We start from the raw sequence: 24,896 nt of genomic DNA, 5'->3' as shown, positions 1-24,896 counted from the left end.
AAACAAAGACAACCTCTACCTCAGAGCAATAAAAGAAACTACCCAAGAAAGGACTTGCCCACCATGCTGTGTTGTTTCGACATGTGGGACCATCCATCAGATAATAAAGACTCCCTGAGCTTCTGAGATGTTTAACAGGGATTCATAGTCCATCAGATTGGGTTTTATGTTGAGATGGTACATGTAACGGTAGTTTCTGGTCAGCGGCAGGTAATTTTGCCTTATCTGGCAGCCACTGTTGCAGGTGACCTGTTAAAAAAAAAAAAAAAAGCTTATATATTAGTGCTGTCAAACTTGATGTGATTAACAGATTTGACAGCCCTAATATACAAAGTGACACACACACACAGAATTATTAAATTTTGTAAACAAGTTAAAAAATAATATACAGTATTTGATTAAAAAAATGTACCAAAAAAATGATATTATATATATATATATATATATATATATATATATATATATATATATATATATATATATATATATATATATATATATATATATATATATATATATATATACACACACAATAATCCAATGTGTATTCAACTGTTTATAATACAATAATATATAATATAATTTTTTTAAATTCAAATGTGTAAAATTAAATATCAAAATTTAAAACGTATAGATAAAATATTATATATAATATATATTTATAGTGCGTTTTATACATTTTATTGAAAAAATTTAATTAGCTGGCAAAAAGTCTTTGTCTGGTGGTCAAGATGTATGTTTCTTGATTCATCTTGGATGATGAAACAAGCTATATGGCAAACAATACATGCCATATATATTATATATATATATATATATATATATATATATATATATATATATATATAAACAAGGCATGTACAACAAGCTTGTGTTTCATCCTCCAGCCCAATGAGTGTTTCACTCTTGTCTAGAACATTCCCTGTGGTGTATATTACTTCCATTACATTCTCCATTATACTTTCAAAGCTCTTACAGCAGGTGGTAAACATGCATAGTTATAGAGCAACTTCTAACATTTAATTTAGCGAGATGACACGGATCAGTAGCTATAGATATTGTAAGGAATGCATTTTAATACTCAAATAAGGTTTGTGTTTTGTGCGCACACTAAATCACCACGAAGAAAGAATGTGTTACAATCTTAAACGCCCATTTCTGTGCTCTCTGGGACACCCTTGTTCCTCCACACTGCGTTTAGTTCTGTTAGCCGCCTCCTGCCACCCAAAGGATTTATCCTTCACTCTGTCTCTTTCATTCAATATCTCTGTGCAGATTTTTTCCCAGCCTTGATTCTCAGATGGTTGGGTCTGATTTGCATGCATTTGCATAATGAAAGTCATTTGCATGCTCAAGGCAGACTTTACCATGAGAACAGACATGAAAAGGTGTGTGTGTGCGCGCATGCCCGATTGTGCTTATGCCCTCACATGCTGGTGCATTTATGCATTTCTTCCTTCATCTTTCCATTTTCATTCTCGTACAGATCAACCATCCTTGATGCTAGGGAAAGGAAAGAGTGAAGAAGCGGGGCAGGTCGGTTGTGTGGCTGTCGTCCTGCTGGTGTTGCTGCTCCCCTCCCTTCCGCTGCTCGCCTGCCCCCTTCCTCCTGTCACGAGATGCAGTTTGCACAAAGCCACCATCTTAGAGCATGCGGGCATTAAATGGAAGTGGAAAATAAGCAGGTATGACCCACCATCACTCTCCTGCGTCCTCACACCCTCCTCTATCTCTTGCCTCTTCTATTTTACACACGCTGTCCCCTCTCTCTCCCCCTGCTCGAAGGCACTGTTCATTACAGCAGATGTGTTTGCTAATTGTGAATATCACACGTCTTGGTTGTGATAGGCGCTGAAAGGGGGTGGGGAGATGTTTTGTAGTCGTTTGCATTAAATCATGCCCCGGCACAATGGCTGAAGCAGAGCTGCATCTGCGGGCATCAACGCTGAATAGATCGCCATCAGGGATTCTTCTGCCCCGTGGCCGTACCATGCCAGCCACAGAGATGGCGTGCTGCCATGATTGAGAAGAACAGCAAGCCTTCTCTCCAGCTTTCAGCCATAGTCGTCATTATATGAGGTTTCCCAAGAGAGGAGCTTGAATGAGCAAAATGGATCACCATTGTTAGTCTTGCATAACTATAGAAACCATAAGATAACATCTTGGATTATTCAGCATTTATTTAAAGATAGCAAAAACACGCTAAGAGAGAGCAAAGTCGGAGTAGTAGCAGGAGGGAACGAGATGGAGAGGTCTCACTAAGGACGGCTCTCTTTTGTACATCTTGGTTTCTAAGAGTCGCGGGCCAGACAAGTCCAGCATTGTTCTCTGTGGCGAGCTTGCTGTGGCACACTGTTATTAAGGCCAGGAAGCTATAAGTTTAAAAACCGCTTAACCAAAACACCAATTAGAGCCGGCTGTGCCTGATTAAGTGAGGTAGCTAAGTAAACAATACAGACCATTGTCCTTCATTCTCTCAGAGGGCTGCCTTTGTTCGTTCCCATCACTGAAAGTCCAGACAATAGCCAGAGCCAGGAGATACAGTGGAGGACTAGCGTGTTAATAACGATGTTAAGAGCTCAGTCTCTCAGTTTAAGTGGAGAAGATGTATGCTAGCTGTACACACTTACAAAAAAGTACTGTGCTGCCATAGTAGCATGTGGTACTGTGACGTTTCATGGTACCATGGTATTTACTATGTTTTGTACTATGGTAAGGACACCACAATAGTATGGCACACCTCCAAAAAAAAGTTTTGTAACTTTTTTGTAAGTGTAGCATTACAAAGTAGTATCCTGATTATAATCAACTTCTTACAGTCTCTTTTTATGTCTCCATCAGAAACTTCTATTGGCAAATATAAGCTACTATTCAAAAGTTTGGGGACGGAAAGATTATTTTATATTTTTGAAAAAAGTGTCTCACCAAAGGCTGGATTCATTTGATTAAAAATACAGTGAAAAAAACAATAATATTGTAAAATATTTTTGCAATTTAAAATAACTTTTTTGCCATTTGAATACATTTTATAAAATGTATTTTTTTCCTGTGATGGCACAGTAGCAGTACTCCAGCCTTCAGAAAGTATTCTAATATGCTGATTTGCTGCTCAAGCAACTTTTTATTATATCAGTTTAAAACAGTATATTTTTGGGATTTTTTGATTAATATAAAGTTCAAAAGAACAGCATTTATTTATAATAGAAGTCTTTTGTAACATTATAAATATATTATCACAGCATTCTTATGGAATAAAAGTCCTAATTTATTTTTAAAGATTCTTTTTTTTTTTTTTTACAGCAGTGTATATCTAGTGCAACCACTAGAAATTTATGTTAATGTGGCCAAATCAAACTTGCAGAACAAAATGTAACCATCCAAAAACTACCATCTAGCAAAATCACAGCAGCGATGAAACAACAATGTCCTCTTTTCAACTTTTATCACATTAAAAAGGTAATTTTAATTTAAATGTTTTATGTAATTGTTCACGAGTGATAAAAATCTGTATGGAGGTGGCAGAGAATTACATGATTGCAGTCACACTGGGTCTACAATCATGTCATTGTTTTCAGTAATCTAAGTGCACCGCAGTAAACAGGTGGCAAACTGGGGGAAGAGCGGCTAAGAGGGATGGCACAGTAAATTATGCACAGTAAAAACAAAGCCAAAGCACATCAGATACAAAAAAAGAGGAGCGAAGAATTTGCGGCAGCTTGCGTCTGGGAGCGTGCGAGATGGCTGGGGCTTGGGCAAAGGGGCAGACACTCTCCCGTCTGCACACACACATACACACAAGGCTCCCCTTTTCGGAGCAGCTGCTCTTGCCTCTTCACACAGGCACCAGCCTTGGGAACCACCACGACGAGGCTCCCCCAAAAAATGGGCACCGGGGCCCCCCAAAGCTTGAGTCTGTCTGCCTCCCCCTCCCTGTCTCTCCCTCCCCCTCCTGATGATGATGCTGGGTGCCTGGGAAGGACTCAGAGTTCATGGTCAGACTGCCTATTGAGCTGACAGACTGACTGTTTGCTCAATTCACTCTTCTATTCAACCAGGACAGGAGGAGGGAGACAGAGACACAGTAACACTCCAATGAGCATTCATTTAGGGAAGACAACCGGAGGGAGAGAGGGAAATCGCAAAAAAAAAGAATGAAAGCCAAGGCGTGTTTTTATAACGACACATTTGGCTTAGAGATACTAGCCTGACCATCACGCCCAAACTTCCACACTTATCCAATTTTCCAACAACCAAACAAAGATGGAGTCATTGCTACCCCATAAATACAGACAAATGTTGCTGTTTGATCAGCTCTTGCCTCCTTGCATTCTTAATCACCTGCACACCTCGAGTTACTTGTCTGAGCCACGTGGAGCGACAAAACTCTGGAGTTCTCCGGGCTTAGGTTGTGTCACATGCCTCCTCTTTGCTTCAGTTCCACGTCGTACCAAGCGCAGAGGCACCGTCAACTTCGGCCTCAATCTCTCAACCTGGCACTCGCTGCCGCCCACACGAGTCTCAGCCATCTGAGGAGTTTGTTTGCTGCAAACCTCTACATGATCCCTACAAAACAGAAAACCCATTAAAATCAAATCAAACAGAACATCAAAAGACAGTCCTGAAGAGATAAACCGACAGTTTTCATTATTCAAATGTATATTCCGAATTGAAATGGTTTAACTATCAAAAATATTATTTTATTTAACACATTTCTTGTTTCTTGTGTGTCTTTTCAGGTTTTCAAGTCGAATAACGTGAAATTCATTAAATGGAGGAACGTTCATACCGACGGCTGATGAAGTCAAACGGGTTACTTTACTATGCATGTGCCCCAACATCAGATAAAACAGCACTTTAATAGTTCTATAGGACATTTGTGAATCAGTCTACTGTTCCAGTGGGCATATGTTGCAAGCCAAGTATGTGTATGCATGCTAAAAAATATGTGAGAAACTAACTTAGTCTTTCTTTATACGGATCTGTGTCAAAGTATTTAACAAATTGTGTATTTGTAGAAACAAACTAGTAAAAAAAAATGATTTGCGTTGTTCTGATTTAATGAGGATTTTGTAGAAAATGTCATTTATAAATGCCAACCATTTTGGTACGTTTAGATTTTTTTTTTTAATTATAAGAGATAAAAATGTGTGCAAGATTACATTTAGCTTATAGATGTTAAACATGATTTTAACAGTTTAATACTCTCTGATCGTGTCTTGGTACAATCTTTAGCATAATGCACTTTATAAAACAAACCCGATTTTTTTAGTTCAATAGTTTTTGATATTAAAGGACATTATATCCCCTAATGTATTTCTCCAATAACTGATTACTAATTGAAATTAACATGACTAATTAGAAATAATGTGTGAGGCTCTGTAGATTCTGCATGTATGAGTGTGAGACCCACGGCAGCAGTGAACGGTACTGCACTCTGATTGGACAGCTCAGTGTGTTGTATTTCACACACTTGTTGGACAGAGAGCTGTTGTCTTTAATTTCTATGCAATTGCGTTGGGCTTGCAATCACCTGGAAGAGAAGGCAGATCAGAGCAGGTTAAGGTGAGAGGACTATTGAGCTGAATAAATATATTTTATTCTTCCAACTAAAACTGGTGTCAGCAAGTCACCGACCACTAAAAGCATTTTCAACTAGCTTTTGAGATTTTTGTGTCAGTGCTCAAAATAGAAACAATTTTAAGGGGTATTAAATGCTCTCTAAATGTCTCTCTGTAATTTGTGTTACAATCAATCATAGCTGAAGAGAAAATTCAGTATTGAATATGCAAATGTTTAAAGAATTATTTAACATTTGAAGAGAATTGTGCAATCTATTTTGTAATTGTTTTATTTCAATTATATTGACATTTTCCAGTGAAACAATTCAAAATTTGACAAATCAAGTAATTGTGAATACAATGTATTGATGAAAGAGGCCTTTTACTATGCAATTTATCTTTAATACGTTTCTGTTTTTGTAGAGTTATGATTTTCAGCTAGTCATAGTCTTGTAATGATAATGATAAAAAGGAACATTTTAATTTTGTAATGCTGTTGATTTATTCTTTTTCTTACTGTATGTTTTTTGGTTTATTTTTCTTATTATCTGTATTACCACATGTGCCTTTTAACAATGTCCTGCTATGGATATTAATAAAAGTTTACTTTGAAAACAAACTTGTTCTGTTGTCACTAAGATTTTGGGACTGCTAAGTGAGAACAAATCTACATTTTATTAAATTCTAGAATCCTGAAGGCACCATGTCAGATTTTGCATGAAACTGAACCCAAGAAGGTAGAAGCAGATATAAGACTGAGTTCATTTTCTTTTGATGATTTTGGATATTTGTTGTTCAACTAGCAATGAACCAGATCCAATCTTGCATCCAGTATTTAGTATTACAGTCCAACATTTCTTGGCCGCTCAGAGCAGCTTACAATCTGTGTGGCTGTGTGCCAGGAGACAAGGTGCATTGGTGTATTGTAGGCCATAATGATGCTGAATCTGATACACACTTTTGTGGAACCCTGAGACTATGCATGAATTTTAACCAGTCGATTAAACAACCAAAAGCTAAGCTTAATCAATTTCTGTGTATACAAGGGCTGTGTCAACAAGTTTCTAGACTGATATATTACAGCAGTGGCCTCATGCCAATCATTTTTGGAGTTTAAAAAAAAAGGATTTGTTACGAAGAGTGCAAAATATTACAAAATACTTTCAGTGAAAGGAACAACCACATTTAATAGCATCGCTTAAAGAAGGGGAAAAGACTGTGCCCTCTGGGCTGCAAAGAGAACAAAGCAGAAAAAACCCATCAGTGTTATATACCCATTTGCCAAAACATCTAAGAAAACACTGTTGTCATTTCTATATAAACCAGGGAAGTACTGAAAGACAGTCTGCGAGTGATCTTGGAAAAGGTCAGGTTGCTTCCATTCTGCTCAGTCAGACTATGACTAAACTCTCAGCAGTTTTTAAGGAAACTGGCACCAGACAGGGTTAAAAGTAACTATAACACAATTTAATACATTTTACATATATACAAATGTGTTTAGTCTTATCCTGATTCACTATGGTAGACCGATTATAAGCACTTATATTTTAGACCTGTCATGAAGGTTTTAGCGGGAAACTATGTATGTCACTCGCCCGTGCGCGTCTCGTCATATCCATGCTCCAAGAGAAAAGTTGCTCCAACTACTTTCACACTTGCATGGTGTGCATGGAAGTGGCATAGTTTATTTGCCACAAAGAGCAAAAAAGGTTGACATGAGGCACACTAAATCTGTGACTTCTTTGAAATCACTAGTAAAAAAAAAAAAAAAAAAAAAAAAAAAGCAACAGGAGTCTGCTGGCAAAAACAGAACACGACAGAGAAGTAAAAATGTTTAAAAATGTTGAGATACTGTTTTTATTACTCAACAGTGTGGTATTTTATTGTAAAATATTATCTCATAGGGTCATATTCATCGAAGCACAACCAAAACAATGTTCTTCAGTAAAAGTCATGCAGTTTTGTTTTTGCTATATCACGTTTATGTATAATAATTCTGTAGTTCCACATGTGCCTTTAAACAGTGCCATGTTATGGATATTAATAAAAGTTCACTTTGAAAACAAACATTCTATTGTCAGTAAAATTTTGGGACTGCTAAGGAAACAAATCTGATACATATCTAAAGGCACCAAACCAGATATTGCACCGCACACACGCACGCACGCACGCACGCAAACACGCACACACGCACACTAAATGTGTAATTAATGTATGATATTTACCTCTTTCAACTGACACCTTTTTTTACACCAACTCCCAAACCATATGTGCAGGATTGTGGGACATCACTGGCAGTCAAGAATGCTTCTGCAAAACCAACCAAAAGAAGGCATCTTAGTAGCCTTGTTGTCTTCCTCCATATGCGATTTGTACACTATTTGGCATGTTTCACTGCATCATCACAAATAAAACACACAATTACCCAATATGCTTACAAAATCTTTTAATAATATTTTAATAAAGGTTGTCGAATCTCAAAAAATGTTCATTGTATTAACTCAAAATTTTAATTTCAATGAACTCAAAATTTTAAAGGCAACCAGGTAACTTTTTTTCTAAATACTTTTTTACAGTGTAAAGACAGTCTTTTTAGCTTTCGGACACAACCTTGTATGTTAATTCCCAGCTCACGCTGTCTTTAAATCTCTAACTTAGTAAACAAATGTTGAACAATTCCCGTCATCATAATCTGCTAAATGCTGAGTAAATCAACACTGGCGTTACTTTGTCAAGATAAAAAAAAAAATGCTCTTCGATTTGCTGGGGTCAATGATAAAGTGGCCAAACAAAAAGATTGCATTAATCATTAAATCTGGTAAGATTTAAATATAAATTTTTTAGTAAAATTATACATCAAAAAATATAACACTGTTGATGTAAAATGGTATAATTGTGAGGCTCTAGTACCAAAGTTATCACATTGATGACAAAAGAAAATATGATAAAATTGAACATTGAATTAATGATTTATTATTCACAATCTAACATTAAAATGGCTCTTTAAATAATTATACTCAAGTCAAGTTTTTAATACAGATGTTATCTTGTCATATAAAGCTTCGAGATTGAAAATGTGCACACAAACTGAATACAAGATACAATGTAGTGGTTTATATTAAACAACTCGGTCATTGTGATGAAATCTGGGAAAGCAGAGTTCATGATTACTATGATATAATTTATCAAACCGCACTTATATCCTCGTGAATCACCATTTCTTTGTTTCTTCGACAGCTGGTTTGCAAATCCTGTTCAAGCTGCTGAAGTCACTGGGCTAAAACAAAACAAAAAAGCACGTAAATACAAGATGGAGGATGTGGGAAAGGATTTCGAACCCTGGATTTGCCTCATGGGAAAGCGAACAACCCCAATGGGCGTGTGCGGCAGGGACGAGGTCACCCCAGCCCGCCGTGATGGTGTGAATGACGAGGGACTGGAGAGAGGAGTCAATGCAGACAACGCAACAATGAGAGTTTAAGGGTGAGAAGGAGGAGAGGAACAAGAGAATAGACCTGAGGTCAAGTTCAAGGCCGTTCTCACTGTCTGGCGATGTAAATGAGGTGGAAGGCGCGCACACAAACAAATTCACACTTTTCCCAGCCCACACAGCATTCCCTCAATACAGTCTCTGCAATGATGAGCTAATGTTTATGCTTAACTTATTTTGTAGATTTAATAGATTATTACACAAGAGCCTATTTCTGCATCAGCGTAAAAAATAATAATAAAAACCAAACATAAACTGTGAGCAATCTCCCAAAATTACTTTTTCACAATGATCTCTTTAATATTTAACTCTAAACTGGAATTTTTAAAAAACAAACAAAGATCTATGTTCAATAACGACAGAGATCTAGACTTCAGCATCTAAAAATGTTGACCTAAATATTCCATAAGATCTGTTATTTGCTGTTAGAACATGTCTTAAAAATTCTCTCTTAATTTATCCGATTTGTGTTGTTTGTGAATCGGCTAGTAATAATGTCAGAGAAACTGTGCTGATGGTGAATTTCCATCACATTTTGCACAATATACAAAGACAAACCTCATCCTACATTAATGAGTCAAAACGGCTGTCACTTGCTGATAGACTGTCAGAAGGATGCCTATTAATTTGTTGAAACAATAGAGCGTATAGCTGCACAGATTCACTGATAAATATTGTATTGATTTACAGATATGACAGTGAATCTTGCAACAGATTAAATAAAAATTTCCCTACAGTATGATTTGGTGTATTATTATGTGCTGATGGACAGGACCACACACACACACACACACACACACACACACACACACACACACACACACACACACACACACACACACACACACACACACACACACACACACACACACACACACACACACAGTTTTTCACCCACACCCAGAGAACGTGCCCAGCGTCCCAGTGCTGTTCCACAGCTGCTGCGAGTCGGCTTTGTGCCATGCTCCACCTCTCTCTCTCTCCCTCCCTCGGTCTTCTCTTGCTAGCTTTCATGCTGCCTCCTGGTTGCCGTAGCAACTGATGGCACTGACTCAGAGAGGAAAGAGGTCTGCAGCAGAGAACAACACTTGCGAGCACACACACACATGCACAGAACACAAATATATGCCAACGCACAAACAAACAAACACACCCAGGGATGGGAACATGCTTGTGCCATACACCGCTCACACACACCCACAACAAAACAGTGCGCGACTACATATGTTCAGAAATGTATATTGTGAAGATCAATGTCTGACTAATGCAGCAGCCATATATGATTATATGAGGAGCCATAATCTGTATAGACTATAGATGATTCTGGACTAACAGCTATATTTAAACGATGAATCCAGATGTCAACATTTCATTCCACAAACCCAAAATGAAAAGTGTTTTAGAAGCAGAACGCAGGTAAAAGTGCCGGAAGACCACCAATGCAAGGGGATGGAGGCTCCAATTTTAATCTAATGTATGCTACCATTCAAAGGGTCAGAAAGATGTTGGAATGTTTTTTTTAAATGTGGTATCCAGGATTCTTAAAAAGTATGGGGATTATTAAAAACAAATTAACACTGTTTTCACTGACACTTTTTAGGTGGAAATGATTCAAATGAAATGTCATAAAGTACTTTTTAGAGGCACTGATCACTTGGTTTAGAACAAAATACCAAAGTCCTGCAACCATTACAGGCTCAGGAACATAATCTCAATAACCTTTTTCCAATGTAATGAACCCTCAGTTGTTAATGTTCTTTCAAATAGTAAAAGAAAATTATTATTTTATTTAATAAAAAAAGTTTTAAAAAAATGTAAACTGTTCATTTGCCTCCTGCAATATTTGAGGACTGGATATATTGAGCATCTATTGAGACCTGTCATTGTCACTTCCTCAACACGATTGCCTATACCTCTCCACCAATTTTACACAGGCAATTCACTGCAACCAGATAAGCTACAACCATAATCCTTTAGGAATCGGAATTAAACCTAAATCTGCTGGTTAAACAGTGACTGATCAAACTCAACCAGGATTAATAAAACAGGGGGGGAAAATTAAATTAATTTTTAAGTTCAGCACAGCACTTCTAATACCAAAATAAAATGGTCTTTAATTTCAGATGTTTGAGAAGGAATCAAAAATCATAATAGAAGATATAGAATAAATCATGGTCTTAATTGACACTTAAGATTTGCCAATAAATGCTCATATTACTGTAAAAGGAATAGTTGCACATCATGCTATTGTCAAATGCTATCATGCTATTCAAAATCCGTATTACTTTGTTTTCTTCTACAGACCACAAAAGAAGATATTTTGTAGAATGTTGGGAACCACTGTTTTGGTTTGGATTTCCATTGTATAGACAAAACAACATTTCTCAAACAATCTTATTTTATGTTTCACAGAAGAAAGTTGTCAACATCAGGGTGAGTAAATGATGACAAAATTGATTTTTTTTATTTGTATCTATCTTTTTACATAATGTATTCATAGCTGTGATGCGAGGCACCAATAAAAAGTTAGTTGCTTTTTCAGAGGTTCCCACAAAATGCCATCCACAATTCAGACAGATATGATTCCATTCAATAGCATGGAGTGACATGACATTTGATGGGAAAGGTTTTCTCTGTGCCGTGATGCTGTAGACACAGGATGCCACCGTGGTCCTCTGAAGCAGTCTGAGAGTGCTCTTTAATGCTGTCTCTAATATATCACATATGGTTTCGGGATTAAGCGAAAGACAGACAGGAACACACATAAAACGGAGGGCCTGAACACTGGCTGCACTCCACAATGACACTTTTAGGGGGCTGGAACCCTTAATTAAAGCACAGACGTGAAAAGGGGCCGCAGACAGAGAGGAGAGCAGAAGAAAAGCAAATGAGATGGAGTCCTCCAGACTGTCTGGGAAAGAGTGTGGGAGCGTGTTGCCCCTTGTGCATGTGTGCACGTGTTTATGGAGCGTGGGGGGGGGGGGGGGGGGTGATACATCATATCAAACTGTGACACGCACACAAACACTTTACTTGAAACTCAACGTTTCATACTAAAACTAAATGTTCAATGCTTAGATATTTTAGACAAACCTGTCACCCATACTACATGAGCATGTAGAGCACTGTGCATAAACACCAGTTTTCTGTCTGAAAAGCACAAAGAGTAGGGGTGAAAGGTCAAACAAGCACACTAAGATGGGTGGCTTTCTCATGCTAATTGCCATACCCATGCACCCCCAGCTCTGTCTGATACAGAGTTTTGGGGCTCCCTGATGGCACTGGGTGACATCCTCTGTGAGCATCCTGGGAAGTGGGTGGTGACTGACGGTATGTGTCAAGGATGGATAAAAAAAAGAAAGAAAGTGTAATATCATTTAGCCTTCTGGGGAGAGTATGGATGACATGCCGAGACATTACAGACTTTTGAAAAGAGGGACGTCTAGACACACATAAAAGATTTTTGAGGCCATGTGCCATAAGACCGGCTTGTCCATGCAATCTTGAATTTTTAATAAAACATCAAGATGCATCAAAAATTTCTCACTAAAGAAGTAAACACAAAATAAGCATATTGATTGACAAGGACCAAAAAGAAAAAAAATAGATAATGGAAAACGTTTCTCATATTAACGTAAATAACGTATCAATACACATATTGGGTTTTTAGACCCAAACTTCTTTAATGAATTTTATACTGTACAAACATTACATTTACCATTAAACCTAACGCTTACAGAAAACGTTCTGTTTTTTAGGGGAAATTTATATCCAGATGTGAGCTAAACCTGACAAAACTTTCCAAAACCTCCTCTTGGGGATGTTTTACATTTGTAAGAATAATATTAAATTCAATATTAAATAAAGTTTTTATAAAAATTAAAATGTTTTGAAAAGTTTTCTGTCAGGTTTAGAGTTTGGGTTTGGTTGCAGTATTTATAAGCTGTAATGTGTATGTATGTATGTATGTGTGTGTGTGTGTGTATGTGTGTGTGTGTGTGTGTGTGTGTGTGTGTGTGTGTGTGTGTGTGTGTGTGTGTGTGTGTGTAACAAAGATCAGACATTTCTCTATTGTGTAGCCTAATTATTTTTTTATTATCATTAAGTGCAGCCAACCTGTGAATGCATGATAATTTTAACTTGATAATCATTACCTAATAATGATAGTAGTGGATGTAGAATATTGCTGACTTGGAGCCAACTTAAAAAGAAAAAAGGAACCCATTAGCTTAAACTGTGTGCCAATTAAACTTTAATTCCCTAATTCTCTCACATTTTTATCAGCCCTGTTTTCTAAACTAACACACATATAGCATATATATAATTTTAATAACGAGCTTAATTACAGCTGTCAAACGTGTAGTTGTGATGCATTCAAAGAAACGGTCCACATAACTTCACGATCAACGAATAGGGTTCAGACGCACGCTGCCATTGACGTGACAATCCGTGAAATTGTAATGAAGCGAATCCGCGCGCAGCCGCAGGGTGTGTCTGGGAAATCACAAAAACCGACTGGTTTCTCTCTGTAACAACTTTGATAGCAACGGATGAACAGGGTTAATACCACCAACCTGGCAGACAATAACTTATCAGTGATACATAGACTTAACATTGAGTGATCGGATCCGACACTGATGTCCATCATTAAATTCGACCTCAAAAGTGTCATATAGACAACCATGCTAGGGACATGGATATAGGCTATCATAAATATTCTACAAGTCAGTTAGACTTATAAATAAATAATTGCTTGAAAGCAACACCAACACTAACCGTTTACCAACCGCACTAGACTGCATGAGCCCATTCTCAGTGCGTCTATATTACATAGACTATTAGTCTACTATACAGGCCTATTATATGGTATCATTAAAAATTGTGCTTCGTATCATTAAATCGTTTTGCATTTGTTTAATGTTAAAAATGCAAAGCAAATAAATAAATAAGCTAATAAAATATCATAATCGGGCTAATAATATATCTAATCAGTCATATTCAAGAAAGGAGGGAAAGCAATAGACCATTAAAGCTAACAGTTACATAGTCTACGCTAAATAAAATTAGGCTATATAAATAGGCCTAAATACATTTTTATTAATTAGAATGAAACCACTGCAGCTCTTAAAAGCTAAACAACCAAAAGTGAATACATTAACCCAATTAAACCGCTTCGTTATCAGAAAAAAAAATGATTTTTTATTTTTTCTTTGAATTGCGTGGCCATACGGTTCACTAGGAACTTCATGCCTGTGCGGTGTGTGTGTGCGTGTGTGCGCGCGTGTGTGTGTGTGTGAGAGCGAGAGAGAGGAGCCCTCATTAGTGCGCGCGCATCTTAATTTTTCTCCACCGAGGAATTGTGACGTCAGCCTCAATTAACAACACATAGGGTCAACGGGATTAAAACACAGGCTACCAGTTCTCACAGTTTCCCCCGCATCAAAGTAAAGTGCCTTTTGTTTACTGCGCCTCATCGCCTGGACTGTGTGCATTCTATACACTGCAGGACCCAATTAAAAACCGGAAAATAGTAAATGAAGGCAATGAGATCATTCCCGAACCCGCTGATATTCGTTTCAGCCAATCAGAGTGAGCAAAATAAACCCAGTGATTTTCTAAACGCAAAGAAGGGTTGTGATTGGGAGGGGGTCCAGACTCATTTCCGAGAGACTAAAACGTAAATATCCATTTAAAAACACATTTTCCTTAGAATATTCGTTGCAGTTGGATAACCTTTGTAGCCTATATGCCATATATGTTATTATTTGTGAAGGTTTTGTCCGTTCATTTACTTGTGCATTGTAACAAATGTACAAACGTTTTATATGACTAAAAAAACAAATTAACAGGCCACACAGCATGTAAATAGTTACATTTTTTCAAATGTAAAAAATAATTGTTAATCTGATTTTTTCATTCATTCAAGTGATTTTTCCTCACTTGAATGAAAACTACAATCAGCTCGTAAATATCAGTAGCCTATCTGTACATTTTTGTAGCCTACTTCACCTGGCCTATTTAGCTTTCTGAAAATGTGTGAAGTAAACCAAGTAACTGTCTAAAACAAGCCTAGGTTGTAACGAGATATCGAATTAAGTGGGAATTAAGGCACATTAGTTTGAATAAGAAAACTGAATACCCCTGAATAGAATATAAAAGGAAAATCAGGTTTTTGTACATTGATGATTTAATAATACCATTTATTCGGGACAAACTATCATTTTCCTGTTTGTTAATTTTACACGAATAGTAAAACATCTAAAAAGTGAGAAATATAGGGAGACTGCAGACTGTAAAATAAATTGCATGCAAAAACACTCAAATGAGGCAAATCATTACAGGTAGAATTACTGTACATAACTTCTGACTGAAAACTACACATCCTTAAATTAACAGCACAAATAATTGTTCTTAGAGCCTGATGCCATATTGCACAAGCAACTTTAAAAAAAAAGAAGAAGAAGAAAGAAAAAAAGGTCACGCTAGAAAACCACCTGTAGGCTACTGGTAACCAATTTTTGAATCCTAAGGATCTACACGCAGAGAAAAATCTATAGTGCTGCAAAGAACCATAATATTTATAGCGTTATGTTGCGTCAAAGGCCTGGGGCGGATTGAGGTATAGTGAAGCAACGCTGTATTCCAGAGCAAGGGGAACATTTGCCAGTGAAGTGACGATAGCCAGATGATACACAACGCTTAAGCGTGGGCTCGCCTATACACTCCTTCCCGAGGTTCTTGTCAACCGAAGGGTGGCTAATGAGAGACGACAAGCGACTGACGAAGGGACGAGAGGTAATTGGCATGGAGTCGTGGGAAACCATAAACAATCAGCTGCCAATGGCATTTTGTTTGTCTCATTTCTTATACTAGTGAAAAGAATTAGAAGATGTGCTGCTCACTGGTAGCTGGGAGCGAGAACGCACGAGAGGCACAAATAACAAGCTTAGGAATTATATAGCGTTTCACTGGCATTAAACATCACAGGACCATGAACACTCACGATTAAATATTCACTGTTTTCAGAATGGTCACAGAGAAAAACATAATTCCATCACAAGCGCTGTTAGTGAAAAGTACGCAGGCCTACCTTGTTCACGCCAGACGCCATATTTAAAATTTCCGCCAACTGAAAACGAGGCTCTGTGAGACACACGCGTTTTAGGTTTGTGATGTATACGATGAAAAATAAAATAAAATAAAAATGTAAAAAAAATAAAGTATTATGAGAATTTACCTGCAGTGATACTTTCCAACCCCTTTGAAATTCATACTGAGAATTTATTTGAAAGTGTGGGAACTCAAATACAATTAAGCGGAAAGGAAAAATGTATCAGAAACAAACAAAGATGCAATAATTACGAAAACACTTTTACTGTGTGTGACATACAGAGACACAAAGATAGAAAGGCTTCATAAATTAGTTCTGTTGTAAAAAACAAAACAAAAATAAAAACGTTAATGTTCGGATTGTTTACTTTTAATTAGCTAACGTCACATGGCAAACAGAGGGGATACAATTTAATTAAAGAAAATAAAAACCTTAATCTGAACTGCAAGTCCATCAAATCATTTCTTTTCACTGGGAAAAGCATCAATTATCTTTTTTTTTTTTGTAAAAATTTGAGTAGATATTTTTTCTTTTTTTTCTGTAGCATGAAGCTTTATTGTTTATCTTTATCAAATTATGGCAATGTTAGTTTAAGCAGGAAAGTTCATAATATACCATATCTGATTCACAAGAATGGCTTTAGGGCAGCGATGAATGAACTGATATATGAATGTTGGTTTAACCTCACAGTGGGATGGACATATCCTTAATCAGTCATAAGGTGGATGTTAAACATAAGGAGGTGTCCCTGGGGTGTGCCCTTGGGGCATATCCCTCCCTTAGCACGCCCCGCTATCCTTGTGACCTGCTTGTCCTTGCCTAACAGGGTCAAGCCTCCAATTAGCCGGAGGTCAAAGGTCAGGGACAGGGTCCTCTCCTCCAACATATGGCTGTAGGCTGATGGCCTGCTCTTCAACAACAGGTCAATGTCAGCCATGTAATGTTATGTGATCAGCTCATTTTAGCAATATTAACTAAAATTATGTTCAATTGATCCACTGACTTTGCATTTTTCAAGCTTAAGGAATGCCTTTCTCTTTCATTTTCCTTTATTTAATTTATTATTTAATGTTAATATATCATTATTTTTATATAGAACTTAAAAATATGACCCAGATTTGTCATTAAACCAGTAACCCAACATAGTTTGTTTCGTTAGATTAAAATAAAGGGCCTAGCAGGATTTCTCACAATTATTGTCTTTGTGCTGAGCAAGCAAAAGACAGGGAAAATAGATTTGGTCATCAAACTAGCTTGATTCATGTTAAAGAAAGCATTTTCATCTTTGTGCACATGTAATGGCTTTCAGAGAAAGAGATTGTGTAAATGTAATTCAGTTTAATTAATCTTTTATTCCAAATCTTTTTTTCAACTGTCCATTTGTGTTTTCCACGTAATCGCCAATGCTTGCCTTGGGATTGGCAAACCCACATAAACTACTCCCCACCATGCTGTCGTTTGCAATATATATCCTAGCGATTTGGGGTTTAAGAGGAAAATGTTAAAAGGGCACAATTGAGCCAGTCATGCATGTTCTGTGTATTCACTCGGCGTGGGCGTAATTCTCCAGAACACTTTTCCTTTGATTTCTTTCAGTTTTCACAGTGTCTCTCAGATGCCAATAATAGACTTGTCCATCAGCCTCTCCCTCCCTTGGAGTTAATTGGTGCTGTAGAGATTCAGACCAGGCTCTGAAGTTTGATTCATCATTGGATCACTAGATTATTAGATTAATCCTCCCCAAAATTAATGCCCCACCTGGACCCGCTCTACTCCCCTGCCAGGCTGTCCGGCCCCTAACGGCCCCTGGGCCTTTTTAAAGGCTGACCTGTGCCTTTTCACATAGAGGTTTTACCAGGGCGCTCCGGGATGTGTGTGTGAACTCATAGCTCACCACCAGGGTCTTTTGCAGAAATGCATCTTGAAAAATAAAGAGCTAAAACATCTTTAACAACAGAATAACATCAATTTCTATTCAAAAGAACAGCCAAAATAAACGCCTTGTGTCTGATCTAGAAGACTATGTGCAATGTGCCTTAATTCATTTTTTTTGTAAAAAGAAAAAAAAGGTTAATAATATCGGTGCTTGAATTGTCAAATAAAATGTGCCAGACTCAATTCTTTTTTATATATAAAAATAAACAAGTACATAAATATTAACCCTAGGGTGCTACCTGATCAAATAAAATGTGTCTGGCAAGAATTATTTTTATATTTAAAAATACAAAAACTAGAGCTTGAATGCATATCAAATCAAATGTACCTGACAGAAAGAGAAAAAAAAAACATTACATTTTAACTCTTGTCTTTGAATGGTCAGATACATTTTGACTAATAGAAGTAATTTTATATTTAATAAAAGAAGACAAAATTATTAAAATAAAGTGACAGCAGTATTTCAGTCTCACATCCAGTGATCGACTCAAACCCAGTATCTGATGCTTCTGTCAGGGCAAGCGAGTTGCACATCCCTTCACAGCAGAGAGCAGTGTGGCACAGAGAGTCAGGCTAATGAGGCTTGAGTGGCACTGGCATATACAAAATGCTTGGCATCACTTGGCAAGCACATCCTTCTATCTCTCTGCTTGCCGGCCTGCTCAGCGCTCTCTCTCTCTTTCTCTCAACATCGCCTTTGCTGGCTCTTTCCGCCAGGCCCATGGTTTCCTGGCAGCGATGCCCGTCTCTGTATGCCATCCTGGGAGGCGTCGTATCCCCTCTAGAGAGCTGGCCCCTGCGGCTGATGGAGCCTTTCAGTCCAGAGAATGGGGGCATTGTGAGGAATTGTGGGTCATGGCCGGAGTAGGCGGCAGTTTGCTCATATACAGGCCCCTCACACACTCACACAGGGCGCTTAGAACTGAGAGCCAAAGATAGACATCCAACCTCTCAGCTTTAAAAATGCCTCCTCAGGAAGTAGCTGTGTGAGAAAGTGTGAGTGAGAGATGTGCATGGCAACAACGAAAGTATGCTCGCAAGTGTTTGTGTGTGTGTTTTCTCTTTGAGCACATAAAAGCTAAAAAGAAACAATTTCACGGCACCGTGTGGCGGTGTGGTTGCGTATGTGATGCGGTGTCTGCATCCATGCATGCATGCATTTATCATATTGATGTCTATTAGAGAAAACATTGTTGGAGGTGTGCGTTTCTTTAAAAAAAAATATTAGTTATACATGTGTCTGGATCTATTAATTTATTCAAAAATAATAATTAAAAAATGTTTTACAGCTGTTTAATAATTAACTGTATTTATAAATTAAGGTAGCTCAAACTGTAGAGAATGGCGCTTGAAATGCTAAAGTCATGGGTTTGATTCCCTGCAGGAAATGCTAGAACTGATAGAAATATATGCCTACCTTAAATGGAAAGTAAGCTGCTTTGGATAACGCATCTGCAAATTTTATCAAATAAAGAACCTATTGCATTACTTGATTGCATAAAGATACTTTTACCTTATTAAACCCCTTAATAAGTACATGCATATACTCACATGTATTGAAGGCGTAAAAGAAAAACGTTACACCACATTTTAGAATAATTTAGTTGAAATGTCTTTTGAAAATGGTAAGTGTTTTTAAAATCCAAATATTTAAGAACTTGTCACATGTTTTAAACTAGATTTTTAAAAGATTTGTATTATTATTTATCCTGGACACCATCATTGACATATGTGTTTATACAGGCCTATGAGAAAACAGACTGGTAACCCAAAGGTTGCAGGTTTGATTCTCAGTACTTGAGCAAGTCCAAGTCACCTAACCCCCAATCACTCCCACTGCTCCGGTTGTGTGTCCACGGTTTGCAATGTCTGTGCCCTAACTTGGATGGGCAAATATAAGGCAAAGTACCCATCCAAGTTAGTGTGCACACACATTGCAAACCGTGGACACACAAACGGAGCAGTGGGAGTGATTGGGGGTATGTATATGTATATGTATATTAACCAAGGCATTTGTATCCATCTATAGATAGTGCAGCTAAACATTGAAGCTCCGTCAGGTAGCCTACTTTAGAGACAAACAAGCACCGGCTCTATCTCTCTCAAAGCTCATTTAGCTCCACCTAGTGTCTAGAAGAGGCCTCACAACGGTTCACCCATTCACTGCATTTTCACTAGTCTAACACACACACCAGCAGCCCTAGTTATACCTCTTACTCATTTTCTCAATGCATAGTGCTCATTTCCCCACCTCTGGCAACTCTGAGTGGCCGGAGGTGTTTTGGCACACAGTGTATCCTTCCACAAGCGTAGGAGGAGAAAAATAGTACCATTGTTTTTTTCTGTTTTTTTCTTCTGCTCATGCAGCCCATCCACGGACACCCCGCGTCATTAATATTCAGCCACCGGACCCTTTTCTCTCACCGTGCTGCACTAAGACAAAAGAGCATTGTGGAGACACCTCCTGTTTTAATTACGATGAGAAGGTTCGGAGGGGGTGTGAATCGTGGTGTGTGTGAGAGAGGAAAGCGACAGGAGAGACATCGAATGCATTGATTTGTGTGTAAATGTGATTTGCTGGTGTGTAAGGCATTCTCTCTGTGACATTTGGTGTCTCTAAAGTGTGTTTTATGTCTATGTTTTTATTTTGGTTTGTTTTTTAAAAGGTGGTAGGCTATGTTTCTGTGTAGCCTGTGTGTGTGTGTGTGTGTGTGTGTGTGTGTGTGTGTGTGTGTGTGTGTGTGTGTGTGTGTGTGTGTGTGTGTGTGTGTGTGTGTGTGTTTGTGGTGCAGCTGCAAGTCTGTTGTGGCTTGTTGCCATCATGCAAATTGGCATCTGATAAAACAGCATTGACTGAATTTGCTCAAGGGATGTAGAGGAAAGGAGTAAATAGGAGAGAATTAGTTCTTGTTGCAAAACCCACAGTCACACAGCATTTGTCGTCTCCCCCACCCCCTCCATACCCAAACGAATAAACTAAAATCTCCCTTGAACTTGAAATAGCTACTTCTTTCTTTATATATTTTTTTTGTATGAATCATCCCAGTGATTAGAGTTGACCTGTGACTGAGAAGTGTATATCGGCACCATATCAATGATGACTTGATCATATTGCCTGATGTTTATCAGCCATTATTTGAACATTAAATACATTTCGACTTGTTTATGCCTAAACTGTATTTCACTAATTCCATTCAAAATTTGAAACTTGTATATTATATTCAGTCATTACACACAGACTGCTAATCCCAAATTCAGTAACTCAGAAAATTTGAATATTGTGAAAAGGTTCAATATTAAAGATATACCTGGTGCCACACTCTAATCAGTTAATTCAAAATCACCTAAAGGCCTTTAAATGGTCTCTCAGTCTAGTCCTGTAGGCTACACAGTCATGGGAAGACTGCTGACTTGACAGTAATCCAAAATATGACAATTGACACCTTGCACAAGGAGGGCAAGACACAAAAGAGGCTGCAAATGCGGCTGGCTGATCACAGAGCTCTAGAGAGGTGAAAGGAAGGAAAATATGTGGTAAAAAAGTGTACAAGCAATAGGGATAACTTTAGGGATAACTGCATTGTGAAACAAAACCCATTCAAAATGTGGGGGAGATTCAAAAAGAGTGGACTGCAGCTGGAGTCAGTGCTTCAAGAACACAGATGAATGCAAGACATGGGTTTCAGCGGTCATATTCCTTGTGTCAAGCCACTCTTGAACAACAGACAGCGTTAGAAGCCTGTTGCCTGGGCTAAAGACAAAAAGGACTGGACTTTTGAGTGGTCCAAAGCTGTTCTCTGATAAAAGTACATTTTGCACTTCATTTGGAAATCAGGGTCCCAGAGTCTGGAGGATGAGAGGAGAGACACACAATCCACGTTGCTTGAGATCTAGTGTAATGTTTCCACAGTCAGTGATGGTTTAGGGTGCCATGTCATCTGCTGGTGTTGGTCTACTGTGTTATCTGAGGTCCAAGGTCAACATAGCTATATAACAGGATGTTTTAAAGCACTTCATGCTTCTCACTGCTGACCGACTTTATGGAGATGCAGATTTCATTTTCCAACAGGACTTGGCACCTTCACACAGTGCCAAAGCAACCAGCACCTGTTTAAGGACCATGTTAAGGACCACCTGTTCTTAATTGGTCAGTAAACTTGCCTGATCATATAGATAATCTATGGGGTATTGTAAATTGGACGATGTGATATGCCAGACCCAACAATGCAGAAGAGCTGAAGAGCAACCTGGGCTCTCATAACACCTGAGCAGTGCCACAGACTGATCGACTCCATGGCACGCCGCATTGCTGCAGTAATTCAGGCAAAAGGAGCCACAACTAAGTATTGAGTGCTGTACATGCTCATACTTTTCATGTTCATACTTTTCAGTTGGCCAAGATTTATAAAAATCCTTTCTTTGTATTGGTCTTCAGTAATATTCAAATTTTCTGAGATACTGTATTTGGGATTTTTCTTATTTGTCAGTTATAATCATCAAAATTAAAAGAAATAGGCCAAAACATTTTAAATATATCAGTCTGTGTGTAATGAATGAATATAATATACAAGTTTCACTTTTTGAACGGAATTAGAAAAATAAAATTGTTGATAAATTCCAATTATATGAACAGCACCTCTCTCTCTCTCTCTATATATATATATATATATATAAATATTTTCTGTGGCAATTTGAAAAGGATCCTTTCATTCAAACTATTTATTTTTTTATTTTATTTTTTAACAAAGTAAAATAGATTTATAGTATCAGCTGTTAAGTTAGTTATTAGCTTGTAAGAAGGCTTTTTAACCAAAGTAATTTTTAACCAAAGAGTGTAAAAGGTATTTAAAAAATCTTAGAACAAGTAAATTATGCATAACAACTGTAATGCAATCAAATCAAGTAAAATTTCTCAACAATATGTCAAGATTTACTTATTTTCCTTATAATGACCACGTCTATGGCCTTAGACGTCCACACACCCTTCATTTAAGCTTTAGGTGACCCACTCAGTCAGCTGAGCTAGATAGAGCCCCTTCACTGTCACATCTTCATTCAACAGCACAAACTCAATTAAGACTCTATGATGGCTTTGCCCCACTTGACCCAAACTGACCTCTGACCTCAAGGTTCACGCCTCCCACAATGTCAAGCATGCGTGTGGATGTGCTTGGCCAAGGGGGGATTGTGGGGGGGTCGGTAAAGGGCTTTTGTCCCCACTGTGTCCAGCCACCCTCTCTCCCTAAGGATGCTGTCAGTGCTTTTATTGTTCCTTTGAATGTAATGGGCCCTGAGGGAGGGCTTGCAATAGCAAAAATCCCTTAATCACCAGACAAATATGAGTTTAAAGTCCGTTTTGTAGTATTGAAGATATCCAAGCTAATTTTGATTTATTTTTATCTGAGTTGTGAAGTTATTTCTGCTCAGTTTTGGCTCTTAATGATGAAAATCACCATTGACTAGCTTCTAAGTTGGTATTTCTTTTCTCACGGCTTTGTTGTTCATTTTGTTCTTGTTCTGCTCTCCGCTTAATGAACCTCTTGAACTTTGCTGCCCTTGGCGGAAGCAGGTGTGAGCTCCTGTGCTCTTTTTCATTCAGACCCAAACACCTTCACAAGCCTATAAGCAAAAACATGGGAACCTCACATAAGAAAAACACAAGCACCAATTTCTGCTGACAGGAAACTTCCTGACCTCAGCGGGCTTTGTTAAAGCCCATAGTGTGTGGTTTTAGCACTCTTATTGTTCTGTAAAAAAAAATATTAACGTCTAAATGAACTAGTTTAAGAAGACCATCTCATACCTGAATAAAAAATCTCACTAAGACAACATTTCTGTTATCTTTAAATAAATGTCAAATAAATATATATCCATGGTAGCTTCATTGAATTTATTATCCACTAGCTCTCTTTATTTTTCTTGTTGTGCTGTTTGTGTGAGCACTGATCAGAGGGAGGCCTGTGGTTGAAAGGGACCATGGCCCCTGAACACAGCCTGCCTGTAATCCTGTTAATGTGAGCTAAAGACAGGCACTCTCCCCATACAGACCGGCTTTCAGAGCACACAGGACTTTCCCCCTCGGCTCACAGTCCCACTTACAGGAGGAAATAGATAGATCAACTCTTAAATGTACGGGTTTCTGATTCAAAAGTTTTGCTTAAATATAGATATAACCACAAAAAAAACAAAAAACAAAAAAACAAACAGCCCGTTCTCATGATGTTGCAGGAAATATGAACCTATACAGAACGTTAGGCCTATTTTAGGTTTATTTGGTTACTGTGCTAAAATTAGCTTGATGCAGCTAATTTTTAACAACTGCAGACTACAAGCACTAAAAATAGTCAAAGACTATCACGTGGACTTCACCCTCCAGAAGTTTAATTTTTAATCCTTTAAAGCTCATTTAAAACACACACACACTAATCAAGTATGTAAATAGCATATTACGTGCAGTTAGTATTCTTCATTTTGGTGACTGTAAAGCGCAATTAAGCACTTCAGCGTTAGCGCCTATTCACATCCCAGCTGTCCACCTGTCTGAGGCCTGGGAAAAGACCTTGGCGCTGGTTCACGCCGCGGCGCCGTCTCTGTAAAAGACGCTCTGCGCGAATGAAAAGGGGCGTAGAGCTGCTCCTCGCACAGCCCGCGAGCTCCAGGCGCTCGTAATAACGTGCTATCAAAATAAGACCCCCACTTTCTCTTCTGCGTTTGATCCTAGAAAGTGAAACTGTGCTAATTACGCGACGGAGACCATCTGGACTCTTCGTTAACCCTTTCCGCAGTGATTGTAGGCTAGGCG

The 24,896-nt window shown here is 38.0% G+C and overlaps 1 long non-coding RNA gene across 3 annotated transcripts; it reads right to left on the bottom strand.

The window, feature by feature from the left end:
- Window positions 1–1,691: 1,691 nt before the first annotated feature.
- Window positions 1,692–16,220, bottom strand: LOC137082938 (uncharacterized). 3 transcript variants are annotated; one of them, XR_010906429.1, is made up of 4 exons: window positions 16,139–16,174; window positions 8,774–8,835; window positions 7,784–7,868; window positions 1,692–4,563 (listed from the first exon to the last, which is right to left on the bottom strand). It is a non-coding gene; the product is annotated as an uncharacterized lncRNA (long non-coding RNA). The 3 variants fall into 3 exon arrangements; XR_010906428.1 differs by having other exon boundaries at window positions 8,755–8,835; window positions 16,139–16,172; XR_010906427.1 differs by lacking the exon at window positions 8,774–8,835 and having other exon boundaries at window positions 16,139–16,220.
- Window positions 16,221–24,896: the final 8,676 nt, after the last annotated feature.

The sequence above is a fragment of the Pseudorasbora parva genome, chromosome 7 (assembly GCF_024679245.1).
Source record: "Pseudorasbora parva isolate DD20220531a chromosome 7, ASM2467924v1, whole genome shotgun sequence".
Lineage (NCBI taxonomy): Eukaryota > Metazoa > Chordata > Actinopteri > Cypriniformes > Gobionidae > Pseudorasbora > Pseudorasbora parva.
The sequence above is the reverse complement of the archived record's forward strand: the minus strand, read 5'-3'. Positions and strand labels throughout refer to the sequence as shown.